The 14,818-nt window shown below is 45.8% G+C and overlaps 1 non-coding gene across 1 annotated transcript; it reads left to right on the top strand.

Moving 5' to 3' along the window:
- Positions 1–5,422: 5,422 nt before the first annotated feature.
- LOC112063679 (U6 spliceosomal RNA) lies at positions 5,423–5,526 on the top strand. The gene has a single exon (XR_002891119.1). It is a non-coding gene; the product is annotated as a U6 spliceosomal RNA (small nuclear RNA).
- The last annotated feature ends 9,292 nt before the right edge of the window (positions 5,527–14,818 follow it).

Here is a 14,818-nt window from a genome sequence, read left to right as displayed (position 1 = left end):
GAGAAAGCCCTAGCACAGAAACGAAGACCCAACACAGCAAAAAATAAATAAATAAATAAATAAATTTAAATCATATGGGCTTCTAAGAAGACCTCTCCTAAAAAAAAAAAAAAAAAAAAAAGAAATATGTATTATTATCCCTATTATTCAGATGAGGAAAGTGAGGGTTGATATTCATATCTATTAGGCTGGGAAGGACATCTTTTCCCATCCATTTAGGAGGGGGGTGGATAGAGGAGGAGATGAGCTGTGGTGACATGGAGGAGAGCTGAGGGTGCCCAGGCCCTTGGTCCCAGACTTCTTAGCAAAACAGAGGAAAGGTTTTGGGAAAATTAGGAGTGTCAGTCTGAGCCAAGACGAGGTTTAAGAAAACTGTATGGGAAACGCACTACAGGATCAACGAGGGAGGGCTGAAGTAAACTTGCCATATTATAAGGGGTCAGTTCCGTGAAGCCAGGAGCCGGGACAGAGAAAGCAGGCTGGGATTGCTGAGGGAGTGGGGAGTCCAGGGACAGACTGACAAAGGCATCCAGGTGGAGGTCCAGCACAGCCAAAAATGGGGAGGGGTCCCAGAGCAGAGTTTGTTTGGGGCTTAGAGTGACATCTGAATTTTTATGTTTGTTAGAAATACAGTTCGATTCTCCGATGGTACGTGAAGGCAGGGTGCTCTGGTGGGAGAGGCCTGAACTCTGGAGCCTGGCACACCTGGGTCTGAGGTCTGGCTTTATCACTGAGGAGTCCTATGGTCTTGAGCAAGTAAGCTCTGGCTTGGGAGGATGGGGGTGCCATTCCTGGAAGGAGGGGTCCCCGGGAGAGGAGTGGGGTTGTGGTGGATGTGTTGGGTTTGGGGCAGGTGCATGGAGGTGTCTAGGCTGCAGCTGTAAGCCTGGGAGTCATCAGTAGCGGATCACCTGGGGAGAGAAGGTGAGGAGGGGGAGAAGGCAATCTGGGATAGGATCCTGAGAAGCAACCAAAGAGGAGAGGAGTAAGATGAAGACAAGACCATGGAAGGAGACTGGAAAGGAGAGCCAAGAGCCAGGAGGAAGAGCAGGCTGGCATGGGGTTATGGAAGCCAAGAAAACCCTGTCACCAACGCAAGAATCTCCCTGGCTCACTGGCGTCAGGAAGAGGTGAGCTGCCCTAGAAGTTAAGATGCCTTCGGGGGAAACCCAAGCTCCCCTTCCCAGACGTGAGCATACCAGGGTAGCCTTCCGGTCTCAGGGACAGTGAACACATCTGCTTGGGAAGCCCTGATTTAAGCCTGCCTGGCTCCTGCTCAACAGGTAGACCCTGGGCACACAGGACACAACCAGCTGCAAGCGCTGCTGAGAGTGAGAGAAAGGTAGGGATTGAGTGTGAAATCCCCATCTGCCCTCCTCCCTTCAGCCCCATCAACAAAGAACAGGCCTGACTGCTATGCTGTGGGGAGCAGCTGGGTCAGGCACAGGTCAGACCAGGCTGTGCAAGAGCTCTTGCTTCCCCTTCCCTTCTGTTGCAAATTCCTGAAGACAAAGAGGTGCTGGCTCTCTCCAGGGCTGCTTGTACAGTGGCCTTGTGGCAGGAAAGCTAATTTCAAAGGGAAAGATGGCTCCTCGGCTCTGGATTCTCAACCCTGGAGGGGCCCAGGGCAGCAGGGGAGTAACCCCCACTATAGAAACTTTGGGATGAAACTAGACCCAGAGAAAAGCTCCTGAAGGGATGCAGACCAACACAGGGACCTGGTCCCCACGAAGTGCTCCAGGAGAGGGTCACCTGCACAGCAAAAGTGCTGCCCTCACCTAGTCTTCATGACCACTGTGTTGGACAGATGTTTTCACCATCTCAGTTTTTGAGACATAAGCCGAGACTGGGATCCAGGTATTTTTATTCCAAATCTCATACTCTTCCGTAGCACTGAGAATAGATTTGATACCAACAAATAGTAACTGAGCACAGAGCCTCATAGCCTGGGGCAACCCCAACTGCAGATTCAGGGTCTCCCACCTGGTATACTTAAGATAGACGACAGATAAGGAGGTATATACATCAGCCCTAACATTTTCTCATTTTAGAACTAGGAATACATGAATACCAAATGGTGGGAGAAATGTAAAAGCATGCACGGTTTTTATCATGAGAGATGCACATTTCTGTGGTTAAGACATTTCCTTTAAATCTGGGAATGAACTGTGTTAATTCCCAGACCCAGAAGACTAGCATGTCCCAGGGACACAGAAGCTAGCAAAAAGTGACACCACTCCCACGGAAGCCATCGGACCACCGTGGTAGTTAGCACCTAGGCTGAACTCACGTTCAGGAGAGAAATTAACATTTACTGACAGCCTGCTTTGTGCAATGTTCTTAATAGTATTAATATTTATTATCTTATTTGATCCTCAGAATGACTCTGTAATTTAAAGCAAGGACTCAAACAGATATTTGTATACCCGTGTGCATAGCAGCATTACTCATAATAGCCAAAATGTGGGAGCAACCAAGTGTCTATCGACAGATGAATGAATAAACATAATGTGGTACATACATAAAATGGATGTTATCCAACCTTAAAAAAGGAAAGAAATTATGACACATGCTCCAACATGGTTGAAACTTGAGGACATTATGCTCAGTGAAATAAGCCAGTCACAGATGGACAAAAAAATGTATGATTCCACTTCTATGAGGTATCTAGAATAGTCAACTTCATAGAGATGGAAAGTGTAATGGTGGTTGCCAGGGGCTGGGAGGAGTGGGGGATGGGAAAGTTAGTATTTACGGAGTACAGAATTTCAGCTGGGGAAGATGAAAAAGCTCTGGAAATGGATTATTGTGGTGACAACATTGTGAATGTACTTAATGTCACTGAACTGTACACTTAAAAATGATTAAAATGATAAATTTTATGCTATATATATTTTATCACAGTAGAAAATTTAAAAATATATGATTCTGTAGGGTAGAGGTTACTCCTCTCGTCTTACAGATAAGAAAAATGGGGCTCAGAGGAAATCATGCAGCCAGCCTGAATGAGGGTCTATCTGCCGCTAGCACCCTAGGTTTCCTTCACATTATGCTGCCCCTTCTAAAGCTCAGGATAGCCCTGGTCTGACTGCGGGGCTCCCTGGCTCCAAGATTCCTCTGTCAAAGGATGGAGAAAAGCCCAAGTGAAATTGGACCTAACTACAGTTTAGAAACAGAGGGGTAGGTGTGGCTTGGGCTTGAATTACAGGGCTAAACCTGAGAATTGTGCCAACATCTAAAATTATGAAATGAGGATCTCCAGGCATCTCTCTAATCCAGAATGATTATCTTCACTGCCGAGCATCCAATTTAAATCATTGTGTTTAATACAAAGCCACAGAACAGAGCAGGCTGTCTCCCGACATGCAGTTACCATGGAGACGGGAGATGATCCTCAGAGGGAGTTATGTGGTGGAGAGAACGTGGCTGCCAGCTTCTGAGAAGCCAGGGGGCCGGGGGAAACCGTTCTAAAATAGAGCCCGGAGATGCCCTTTGTCACCTTCCTCCTTAGCAAAGCCCCTTCTAATCCCAAAGCGGGAAAGTTTACAGGTAAGCAGGTCATGGCCATCTTTATTAAAAGTCCAGGCTGCCTACAGATGCCAGACAAGAGGGGTTTGTCAACAATCCAGAAATAAACCACATGTAACCCCATCTGCTCTCCTTCCCTCATCTACTCCAGTGTTGGCGAGTCTTCATTCTGGTACCAAAGCTCAGTGATAATAGTGCCATCAAGCTGCCGAGGAAGGCTGTCCTGAGGCCGTGCTGGGTCCTGATGCTGGGGAATGCGGGCTGGCGTCTGCTCTGGGAGGCAGGGAGGCCTATGCCTGTACTTACTAGCTTGGAAAGGCATTTCACTCCCTGAGACTCAGCTTCTCCAACTGCAAAGGAAGGAAAATAAGGCCTGCCTGAGGGGGGCTTTAAAGATCACAATACGTGTATAAAGGAGACAGAAATGCTGGGCCTGACAGGGCAGTGCAGCCCTCCTGGAGGGGACAGCGGCTGGAAGCTTAGACGCAGGTCCTACGCAGAGCCATGCACTGCCAGATGCCACCTCGGGGTCTGGGAGCCCAGAGCCCGTGAGAGGCTCCACCGCTCCAGGCTGAACACTGTATTTTCCACACAGCAGGAAAAGTAGACTCTTTGATGGGCCACTATGTCTGGGGCTTAGAGATTCAGAACAAGAGTGCTCTCCCGAATGTAAGTCCTAGTTATCTTAAGCCTGCCAAAGTGAGAGTCAGGGCACCAAACCAGGAAAGAGCTACAGCCCAGGCCTGGTGGTAACAAAGGGTACCAAACAGAATGGAAACCTGACAGAGGGAAGGGGAGAGGGTGGCAACAGCTCAGTGGTTAGAATTTCAGTTCATGTAAGTTTTATCCTAACCTGGTCCGCTCAGAACTCCCCGGCCCACTTCTGTTCTCCACTGACTCTAACTGTAAGACAAAGAGGGAGCAAGAGGAAGCAGAATGAGCTCTTCCTTATGACGTCATCACAATTTATTATACATAAAGATATGGATCATGTGAAGAAAATATATCGAGATCAATAGGTAGCCAAGTATCATGGAACATCCTCATGGACCTCATCTGAACCCCCAGCACCCAGTCAAGTTCCTTTTAACACACACACATCACAGATTTTTTTTCTCTCCAAATAACTTTAGAAAATTCTAAAGAAAATTCTTAACTTTTGGCTAACAGAAAGGGACCATGCTAAGGGCTGAGAATGTCTATCAAGTGCTTGGTTAATGCACTCAGTTTACTGTTCTCTTAAGTTTTTGGTTTACAGCCTGCACTAAAAAAGTTTGCTTCCAAGGAGATAGAATAGCCAAAACAACTTTGAAAAAGAAGGACAAAGTTGGAAGACTTACACCACCGGCTTTCAGGACTTACTGTAAAGCTATCATAATCAAGACATTGTGGTACAGGTGTAAAGACAGATACATATATCAAAAGAACAGAAGAGAGTGCAAAAATAGACCCACACATATATGGGCAACTGATTTTTGACAAGGGATGATCTTTTCAACAAATGGTGCTAGAACAATTGGATAGCCATATGTAAAAAAACTGAACCTCAACCCTTACTGGATACCATACATAAAAACTAACTTAAAATGAATCATAGACCTAAATGTAAGAGCTAAGATTATAAAACTTCTAAAAGAAAACATAGGAGAAAATCTTAGTGACCTTGGATTTCACAAAAATTTCTCAATTACAGCACAAAAAACAAACTATGAAAGAAAAAGAATTAATAAATTGAACTTCAAAATGAAAAATTTTTGCTCTTCCAATGACATTGTTAAGAAAATGAAGAGGTAAGTCATAGCCTGGGAGAAAATATTTGCAAAACATGTACCCAACAAACGACTTGTAGCTAGAACATATAAACAACTCTGACAACCCAATAAAAAGAAGAAAAACAGTGCTCACTTTGGCAACACTAAACTTGGAACAATATGGAGAAGATTAGCATGGTCCCCACACAAGGATGACACACAGATTCCTGAAGCATTCCATATTTTTCAGTTGTAAGGTAAATAAGTACTAGGGATGTAATGTATGACATGATAAATATAATTAATACTGCTGGATGTTATAGGTGAAAGTCATTAAGAGAGTAAATCCTAAGAGTTCTCATCACAAGAAAAAAGTTTTTTCCTTTTTCTTTTTTTTTTTTTTTTTTTTTTTTTGCGGTACGCGGGCCTCTCACTGTTGTGGCCTCCCCCGTTGCGGAGCACAGGCTCCGGACGCGCAGGCTCAGCGGCCATGGCTCACAGGCCCAGCCACTCCGCGGCATGTGGGATCTTCCTGGACCGGGGCACGAACCCGTGTCCCCTGCATCGGCAGGCGGACTCTCAACCACTGCGCCACCAGGGAAGCCCTTCCTTTTTCTTAAAAAAATTTTATTTATTTATTTTGGCTGCACCGGGTCTTAGTTGTGGCACACAGGGCCTTCACTGCGGCATGCGGGCTTCTTAGTTGTGGCATGCATGTGGGATCTAGTTCCCTGATCAGGGATTGAACCTGGGCCCCCTGCATTGGGAACGTGGAGTCTTACCCACTGGACCACCAGGGAAGTCCCTCTTTTTCTTTTGTTTTGTATTTATATGGGATGATGGATGGTCACTAAACTTATTGTGGTAATCTTTTCATGAAGTATATAAGTCAAATCATTATGCTGTACATCTTAAACTTATACAGTGCTGTATATCAACTATATTTCCATAAAACTAGAAAGAAAAAATTAAGATTTACCTATTCTTTACATTTCATAAAAAAAAAAGAAGACCAATGACTCAAAACATAGGGAAAAGATGTGAACTCTTCACCAAAGATATACAGAGGGCAAATAAGCACATACAGAGACATTCAACACCAGGGAAATGCAAATTAAAACCACAGTGAGCTACCACTGATACACCTGTTAGATGGCTAAAATTAAAAAGACTGACCATAACAAGTGATGGCAAAAATGTGGAGCCTGGAAGGGACAGAAAATGTTACAACCACTTTGGAAACAAGTTTGGCAATTTCTTAAAAAGCTAAATGTACACCTACCATATATCCTAGGTGTCCCACTTCTAGGTAATTACACAGGGGAATGTAAGCATATGTCCACACAAACACTTGTACACAGATATTCATAGTCGCTTTATCTGTAGTTGCCAAAAACTTAATAATGCTAAGTCAGAAACCAGACCAAAAAAGAAATATATACTGTATTTTCCATTATATAAAAATGTGAGAAAATGCAAATTAATCTATAGTGACAGAAAACAGATCAGTGGTTGCCAGCGCAGGGAAGGATTACAAGGGACACCAAGAAACTTTGGCGGGGGGAGGGGGGGGTGATGGATATGTTTATTATATTAACGGTGATGGCTTCACAGTATATACACATGTCAAAGTGTATCAAACCATACACTTTAAAAATGTGTGGCTGGGCTTCCCTGGTGGCGCAGTGGTTGAGAGTCCGCCTGCCGATGAAGGGGACGCGGGTTCGTGCCCCGGTCCGGGAAGATCCCAGATGCGCGGAGCGGCTGGGCCCGTGAGCCATGGCCGCTGAGCCTGCGCGTCCGGAGCCTGTGCTCCGCAACGGGAGAGGCCACAGCGGTGAGAGGCCCGCGTACCTCAAAAAAAAAAAAAAAAATGTGTGGCTTATCGTATGTCAATTATACCTTAATCAAGATGTTTAAAAAAAAAGCGTAACACATAGATTAAAAAAAAAAAAAAGTGGCTTCCTGGGCTACCCAATCATGACCTTCTTCATTCTGTACATACTCTTCCCAAGAATAGAGTTCACCAACATTCATCAAATTTAATTTTATTTTTAAATATTGAGAACACTGTAGAGAGTTTAAATCTAAAGAGGAAAGTTATTTATAGATGAGGGGTTGAATTCATTAATCTCCAGTGGCACTTCCAGCTCTAAAACTGTGTGCTTGAGTGAGTGCACGTGTGTGTATGTGAGAGTGCGTGTGTAGGTGTGCGACTGTGAGAGTATGTGAAAGTGTCTAAGTGTGTGAGTGTGTGTGTAGTGTGAGAGAGAAACATTTGTTAATGAGGGACTTCCCTGGTGGTGCAGTGGTTAAGAATCCACCTGCCAATGCAGGATACATGGGTTCGATCACTGGTCCAGGAAGATCCCACATGCCGCGGAGCAACTAAGCCCGTGCGCCACAACTACTGAGCCTGCGCTCTAGCCCGCGAGCCACAACTGCTGAAGCCCGCGCGCCTAGAGCCCGTGCTCTGCAACAAGAGAAGCCACCGCAATGAGAAGCCCGTGCACCACAACGAAGAGTAGCCCTGACTTGCCGCAACTAGAGAAAGCCCGCGCGCAGCGACAAAGATCCAACACAGCCAAAACAAACATACAAACAAACAAAAAAAGAACCACACTGGTGAATGAGAAAGTTCTTAACTATAGCTGGCCTACAGCTTTATCCTCACAAAGTCACTAATTAGAGATCCTTACAGCTCTTAATTTTTAATTAACAAGAAATAAAAAAGGATCAGAAGGAGAGAAAAACATGGTTGGCTACAGGGATAACCTGAGGGAACAATGAGGCAGAAACCACTTAAGGGAGAAGATACAGCATCTACACACATTTCTACCTGCCAGTGAACCATTCTAAGATGTGCACCTGACATTCAACACAGAAATATGGCCACTTCAGATAGGAGGCAACCTCAGTGAGGTTTCGGAGAAGAGATATTTTCAACTGATATTTTTGAAGCCTTCCATGAGGCCATATTCAAATATTTCTTGAAATATTAAAAAATATTCAGTCTTTAAGAAAATAAATAGGAAGAAGAAAAAGACATCATTCGTGTACTATATGCATCACTGAAGTATACATACAATACACGATGTATTTTTCTTCTATCTTTTCTTTAAACCCCAGAGATGCTGGATGAGCGTATAAAAGCAGAGCTAGTATGAGGTATGAAAGGTTTCCAAGATGCTTGGGTTTAATCACAAAGGGTACATTTATCTCTATTCTTGAACCAAAGGTTTTAAAAAGCAATAATCTCTCTGTACAGATCAATTCTTTGCAAACACTCTTATTCTTGAGAAGAATAAGAATTGAGCAGCTGCTTGGTCACCATAGGAGATTTTTTTCCAATGCTAGACGTAAAAATTTGTAAGAAATGATAGATCTCTCTTACGTTTGTTCTAAGAAGAGTCAACCTGGCCTACATGTTGGCCTGCCAATTAACGTAGATGTACAGTGAAAGTTGCCAGCAAGGTTTTGTTATACGAGATACCTGATTTGAAGCAGGACATCTTTAAATAGCTCCTGCTACCTGCGGAGTTTATGACTGGATATTTCTGTTTTTAAGAGAGAGAAAGGAGAAAGAAAATTATCTAGAAGTCATCACCAGTACTATTTAGGCTCCATTTGAAATCTATAACACACACAGTCAACCCTGCAGTAGAGACAGAAATCAATTTTGTAATTCCTATTTGATGTCTAACACTTTAATACGTATGCCTGTGAGGAAACTGCACAAATGGATTTTCCAGGGGCTGGTCCTCAATCATCACGATCTATCTATTTAACAAACACTCATATAGTGCTTAGTAAGCACCAAGTACTATTTTTTAAATATATTTTTTATTTTAAAATTTTTATTCATTTTTTATTTTTGGCCACGTGCCTTGTGGGATCTCAGTTGCCCAACCAGGGACTGAACCCTGGCCATGGCAGTGAAAGCGCCGAGTCCTAACCACTAGACTGCCAGGGAACTACCAAGTACTATTTTAAGTTCTTTACCAGTAGTATCTCAACACACATAAAGTATTATCATAATCTCCATTTTCCAGAGAAGGAAACTGAAAGGCAGAGATTAACTCATCCAAATCACACAACCAGTAAATGTGGAGCTGAAATTCAAATTCTGGCCGTCCACCCCAGCCTGCGCTCACGACTGCCACCCTATTTCTTGAGCATCTATTGTACTACATGTTTAAATCTTTGTGAGTCTGTGGTGAGTCACGAGTTAAATATAAATTGTCGTCTCCGCCCCTCAAAGTTTCCAATCCAGTTGAGAGACAAACTTTACATAGGAAACAATTTGAAAGCCCCAGGATGACACGTTATTTCAGCTGAGGAGAAGAAAGTGGATCCTGGGGCTGAATTAGCTGGAGGAAGAATGTGACATGAGCTTGGTAGGTCGTGAAGGCCTTCTGTAGACAGGTGGGAAGGGATGGCAGGAGGGAGCATGGGACATTCATAGCGAAGGGGGCTGAGATAACCCCCTTCCTGATGGATGGGCACATGTGGGCAGTGAGGATTGGATGGAGAGGGCAAGGTCAGATGGGGAGCTGTCCAGGGTGAAGATCTAGGACTCGAAACTAGACAACAGGGAGCCACTGCAAGATCTCAAGCAGGACGTGACCCTGCTGGCAAAGCTGGGGACATAGGCAGCACGGGCACTAGATGGACAGTAGAACAATCTCATTGCAAAGCCAAAGTGGGTGGATCAAGTAACCCAAGAAACCAGACAGAGTCAAGGCCAGGCCTAGGGTGGAAGCAGGTACTCACAGCCTGGGACTAACAGTTATCATGCCCTTACTCTGTGCCAGGCACTGTGTGAAGTGTTTTTCATGCATCAACTCATTTAATCCCCACAACAACCATTTGTAAATGGTAAAAACTGTCAGCTCTAAGGCACTGACATCAGTGTTATTCCTCTAGGGACAGTGGTGTGTTATAAAGCCGCCATCTTGGGGAGGCAGAGAGCTTATTCTGCTGTCTGCCTGATGCATCAGTTCCTTGATGCCTTTACCTGGTCCAGGCAAGTTTGGAGCCACACAGTGTCGAGTTAACTATTTGCATGCAGCCTACTGAGTGGTCATAGGCTGTCTGAAAGGGGTGACTCCAGAATCTGGGGTTTCAGGATCCTCTGAGTGGTGTGGTGAAAAGGGCCTCAGACTGAGAAACTTACAGTCTGGTCCAACTACCTCTGGGACTTAGGGCAACTCATTCACTCTCTCTCCCTATCAATGGGAGGGTGGGGCTATATTTCTAAGGTCCCTCCAGTTTTTTACCGGAATGAAATGAACTTGGGAACATCAGTTAATAAGCAAGACTGTATGAGTCTGGATCCCGATAAGCCGGAAGTGTTACTGCAGAGCAAAAAGACTGGAAAGACATTTTGGCTAGAATTAAACAGAAATGGACAGACTAACAGAGTCAAGAAAAAAGAAGAAAGGAAGTGAGCAGCATTTAAAGGTTTAAAGCCAAAAGAGCAAGTTTCAAAGGCAAAATAGCAAAAACAGTCTGCCCAGTGGATAAATGGGCTACTTGGTAAGAAGGTTGGCAGGCTGGACACCAAAGGGAATTTATTTATGTCCCAGCGGGTCATATCCCAGGACTCTGATAGGATTAGTCCTCTGCAGTGGGAGGAAGGAGGTAGGGTCAGGACCCTCCACCGGGGGCAGGAAGTGGCAGGCCACCTAGCCTGTGCCACTGTACATCTGCTAGGCTGATCCTGTTCTAGACAAACACTCTTTGGGTTAGGATTTGGCTCCCCTTGTGGTTTGACTACAGAATAGATGTCCTGCTGCTGATGGTTTTGAGGTAGTGGGAGGCTGTCTCAGTGACCAGATGGCCCTGGCACAGACAAGAGGGAGTCTCTGGGTCCTCAAAGAAGAGGGACAGACCCAGCCGGATTTCCATTTGATGACATCTTGACCATGGCCAACTCGCCGCTCACTGATGATGTCTATGCGGTACAGACAGGAGGGCAGAGCACGGCACCAGGGACACTTAGCAAGAACAGCGGTTCTAGGCTCCAGGCTGGGGCTTGGGAACCCAATAACGGGACCTTATAATGTAAATAGAAGGAGCGAAACAAATAAATAATACTGGTAAGGGTGAGGCAAGACAAGCCCAAGTTTTCAAAGGGGATTCAGATGTCATTCTGGCACATAAGGTGAGGGTCAGACAGGCAACAGGAGTAACAGCCAAGACAACATGCCATTCAAAATAGCTGAGAAAGTTCCTTAATAATCCGCATGCTAGTGTTAGGATCATCAAGGATGCTTAAAAAAAAAAATACATGGGCTTCCCTGGTGGCGCAGTGGACTAGAATCTGCCCGCCAATGCAGGGGACACGGGTTCGATCCCTGGTCCGGGAAGATCCCACATGCTGTGGAGCAACTAAGCCCATGTAGGCTCTACCGAGCCTGTACTCTAGAGCCTGAGCTCTGCCACTGCAATGAGAAGCCCGCGCACCGCAACGAAGAGTAGCCCCCGCTTGCTGCAACTAGAGAAAGCCCGCGTGCAGCAATGAAGACCCAACAGAGCCAAAAAATAAATTTAAAAAAAAATTTTAAAAAAATACAGATGGGGGAAGAGGCAGACCTAGAGACATTGATTTCATTAGTCTGGGGTGGAGGGTGCGGGCAGTAGAGAAGAGGGGTCTGGACATGTATTTCTAAAAATTTCCCCAAGTAGTTTTACTGTAATTTGCTTCCAAAGGTTGAAAACCATTGGCCTAGACAGTGGTTCTCAGTCTATTTTTGGAGGAGTGGGAGGCAGAAAAGGCATCTAGGAAGCGTTTCCCCATTGTCCCTGCTGCCCCCTCTATCACCATCTTAGTAAAGGGGCTGTGCCTGTAGTTTAAAAAGCCTGATTCTGATATTCCCACCGGGCCACGGAGAGCCACTGGTGGGGAGGAGCTCAACAGCCTGCATTAACATTCTTATTATGTAATATTAGATTCACACCAAAGAATAAGCATAACTTATGAGTAAGCTAAGTAGGATAATGATAAAAGACCCCCGTGACCCAAGTGAAATCCTAGACCTTTATTAACACAGTTGGTGTCCCTGGCTCTCCTCCCTCCCCTCCTGCCCCTGCCATCCCACAGGAGATAACCCCTTTCCTCCATGGGGGCATTTTTAACAAGCAGGGCGTCCTGGCATCTCTGGAGACCAGGTTCTGGGCCTCTGGGAGGGAGGGGCCTGCAGGTTGGGGGTGTGGAGGAGGCGGGGAGGAGGATGGAGTGTCCGGGCTGTGAGCAAGGGGGGGCAGAGGCAGGGGAGCCAGGCAGAGCGTGCCCCAGCCTCTAACAGAAGCAGAGGCGGGCAAAACGTGTGTTAAAGAAGCGCTAGAGAAACCCCTTCAGACCCAGTACAATGGAGACCCAGATGCTCTCAGAAAAGCCAGGCTTTCAATGGTTTTGTTTTCCCAGCTCTGGCTGCTGCTGCCCAATTGACAGGCAGGCCATAGCTCAGGGGGTGCAGAGTTCAAGGCCCTTCGGATCTGTCAGAGGAGAACAAAAAGGCGCAACTTGATCTCTCTTTCTCTATAGGCTAATCACAAGGGTGAGCTTTCCCTTGGGGTTATTATTCTATTATAAACCCAGATGCTCAAAGCAGATCAACTGTTACCTTTCTTAGAAGGTGCAAAGTAGGTCAGTGGCAATCTATCAGGGTGTACAGCCTCGGCCTGAGTGCCACAGGCTGTGTGAATAATTAAATCCACACATCCCTGAGATCAGCGGTGCAACAGGAGAGCATTTTCTCTCCCCAGGATATTGTCAGGAGTTAGAGATAAGAAGAAGTCAAAATATCCAGCTGTAGGAGCACCAACAGGGAGGAGCAATCCGGGAGCGGGGACAGGGGCAGGAAGCCAGTTCTTGGGAGGCTGGGACGTCTGAGGCAGGACTCTGCGCAGGGTCTCCCAGAGGGGTCTGGGGAGGACTGCGTCAGGGGCTGTGTTATGAAACAGACGCTCAATATGAGCTGCGGCACAAGGACAAGGTCCGATCTTACTTAGGCGGTGGATATAACAACAGGTCAGTTTAGGTGACACGAGCAGCCAGAGTGGCTTGGGGTTTATGGGCCTTAAATTTCCTATAACCTGGGCCTGGCATGGATTGGGGGTGTCTGATCCTGCAGGAACTGGGAGAGGTGGGACCCTTAATCACACAGGGGCTTTTCTGTGTTTTTCCAGAGACAGCTGCTTCCATGGATGAGAAGCCTGGAAAAGATCAAAAGTTACCTACCACCTTGCACAAAGATGCACGTGCAAAGGTCTTCATTTGCTATAAAGAGCTGAAGGCTCTCAGGGGAAAACTCGTCACTCCTGGCTAATGAGGCCCCAGCAGATGACAATGTGGAAAAAAAAACAAAGAAAGGCCAGCCTGCTCTCCCAGAGGCTGGTAGGCAGCATAGTGACAGTGTGGCATCTGACCCTGGACTAAAGATCTCCCAAGTGGGGAGAGTAACCAGCAAGCTACAATTTTTGGTGCAAGGCTGCACACTGCATCCAATTTTTGGTGCACACTGCAAAATGGACCCCAGCATGCACTGGTGTGGTAATCAGAGTTATGTTGGTGGTAAATACTGGGTCCTCTCTTACTCTCTTGCTGGGAGTATAAACTGTTACAACCAAACTGGAAAACAATTTGGCAGTCTCTCCTAGAGCTAAACATGTGTGTCTTCTATGACCCAGCAATCCCACTCCCAGGAATATGCCCAGGAGAAATGTGCAGACACGTTTACTAAAAGACATGTATGAGAACATTCACAGCAACAGCATTTGTAATAGCCCCGAAGTAGCAACCACCCAGATGCCCGGTGATAGCAGAATGTCTAGGTACTCTGTGGGCTCTTGTACAGTAGAACACTATGAAGCAATGAAGTACAACCTGGGTGAATTTCACAAAAATAATGTCGAGCAAAGGAAGCCAGCGCAAGGGTACAGGCTGCCTGATTTCATTTACATAAAGCAAACAGTCAAAACCTATGGTGAATATACTGAAAAGCACCCACTTCTGCACTTTAAATAGGCGAATTGTATGGAGTGTGAATTATATCTCAATTAAGCTGTTATTTTTTAAAAACTATGGTATTAGAAGTCAGGATAGTTGTTAGCCTTGGTGAGGAGTAGTGACTAGGAGGGGGCACAAGGGGGGCTTCTGGGTGCTGGCAATGTTTGGTTTCTCGATTTGGGTTCTGGTTACAAGGGTGTGTTCAGTTGTGACGATTCTGTGTACCTTAGAACCTGTGCGCTTCTCTGTATGTATGCTATACTTCAATAAAAATAACCACAAATGAAGCAGGCCTGGCCTGGCAGGGCTCAAGTGCATGGGGATGGTGAGCTGGATGTGCTCACTCTCTTCAGAAAGGCCCCGACTGCCACCAGAGTCCCCCCAAGAGGACCCTGCAAGAGTTTATGAGGATGGGGCTCCCCATTCATTAGTGAAGCATCACCCGCAGGGCCCTGGAGTAATTCTCAGAGGAGAAAGTAGGGCGGGTCCACCAATCACTTCTATTCCCAGGGCTTGGCTCAAGTGG

Source organism: Physeter macrocephalus, unplaced genomic scaffold (assembly GCF_002837175.3).
Source record: "Physeter macrocephalus isolate SW-GA unplaced genomic scaffold, ASM283717v5 random_1057, whole genome shotgun sequence".
Taxonomy (NCBI): domain Eukaryota; kingdom Metazoa; phylum Chordata; class Mammalia; order Artiodactyla; family Physeteridae; genus Physeter; species Physeter macrocephalus.
Note: the sequence above shows the minus strand (reverse complement) of the source record. Positions and strands in the feature narration are given on the sequence as shown.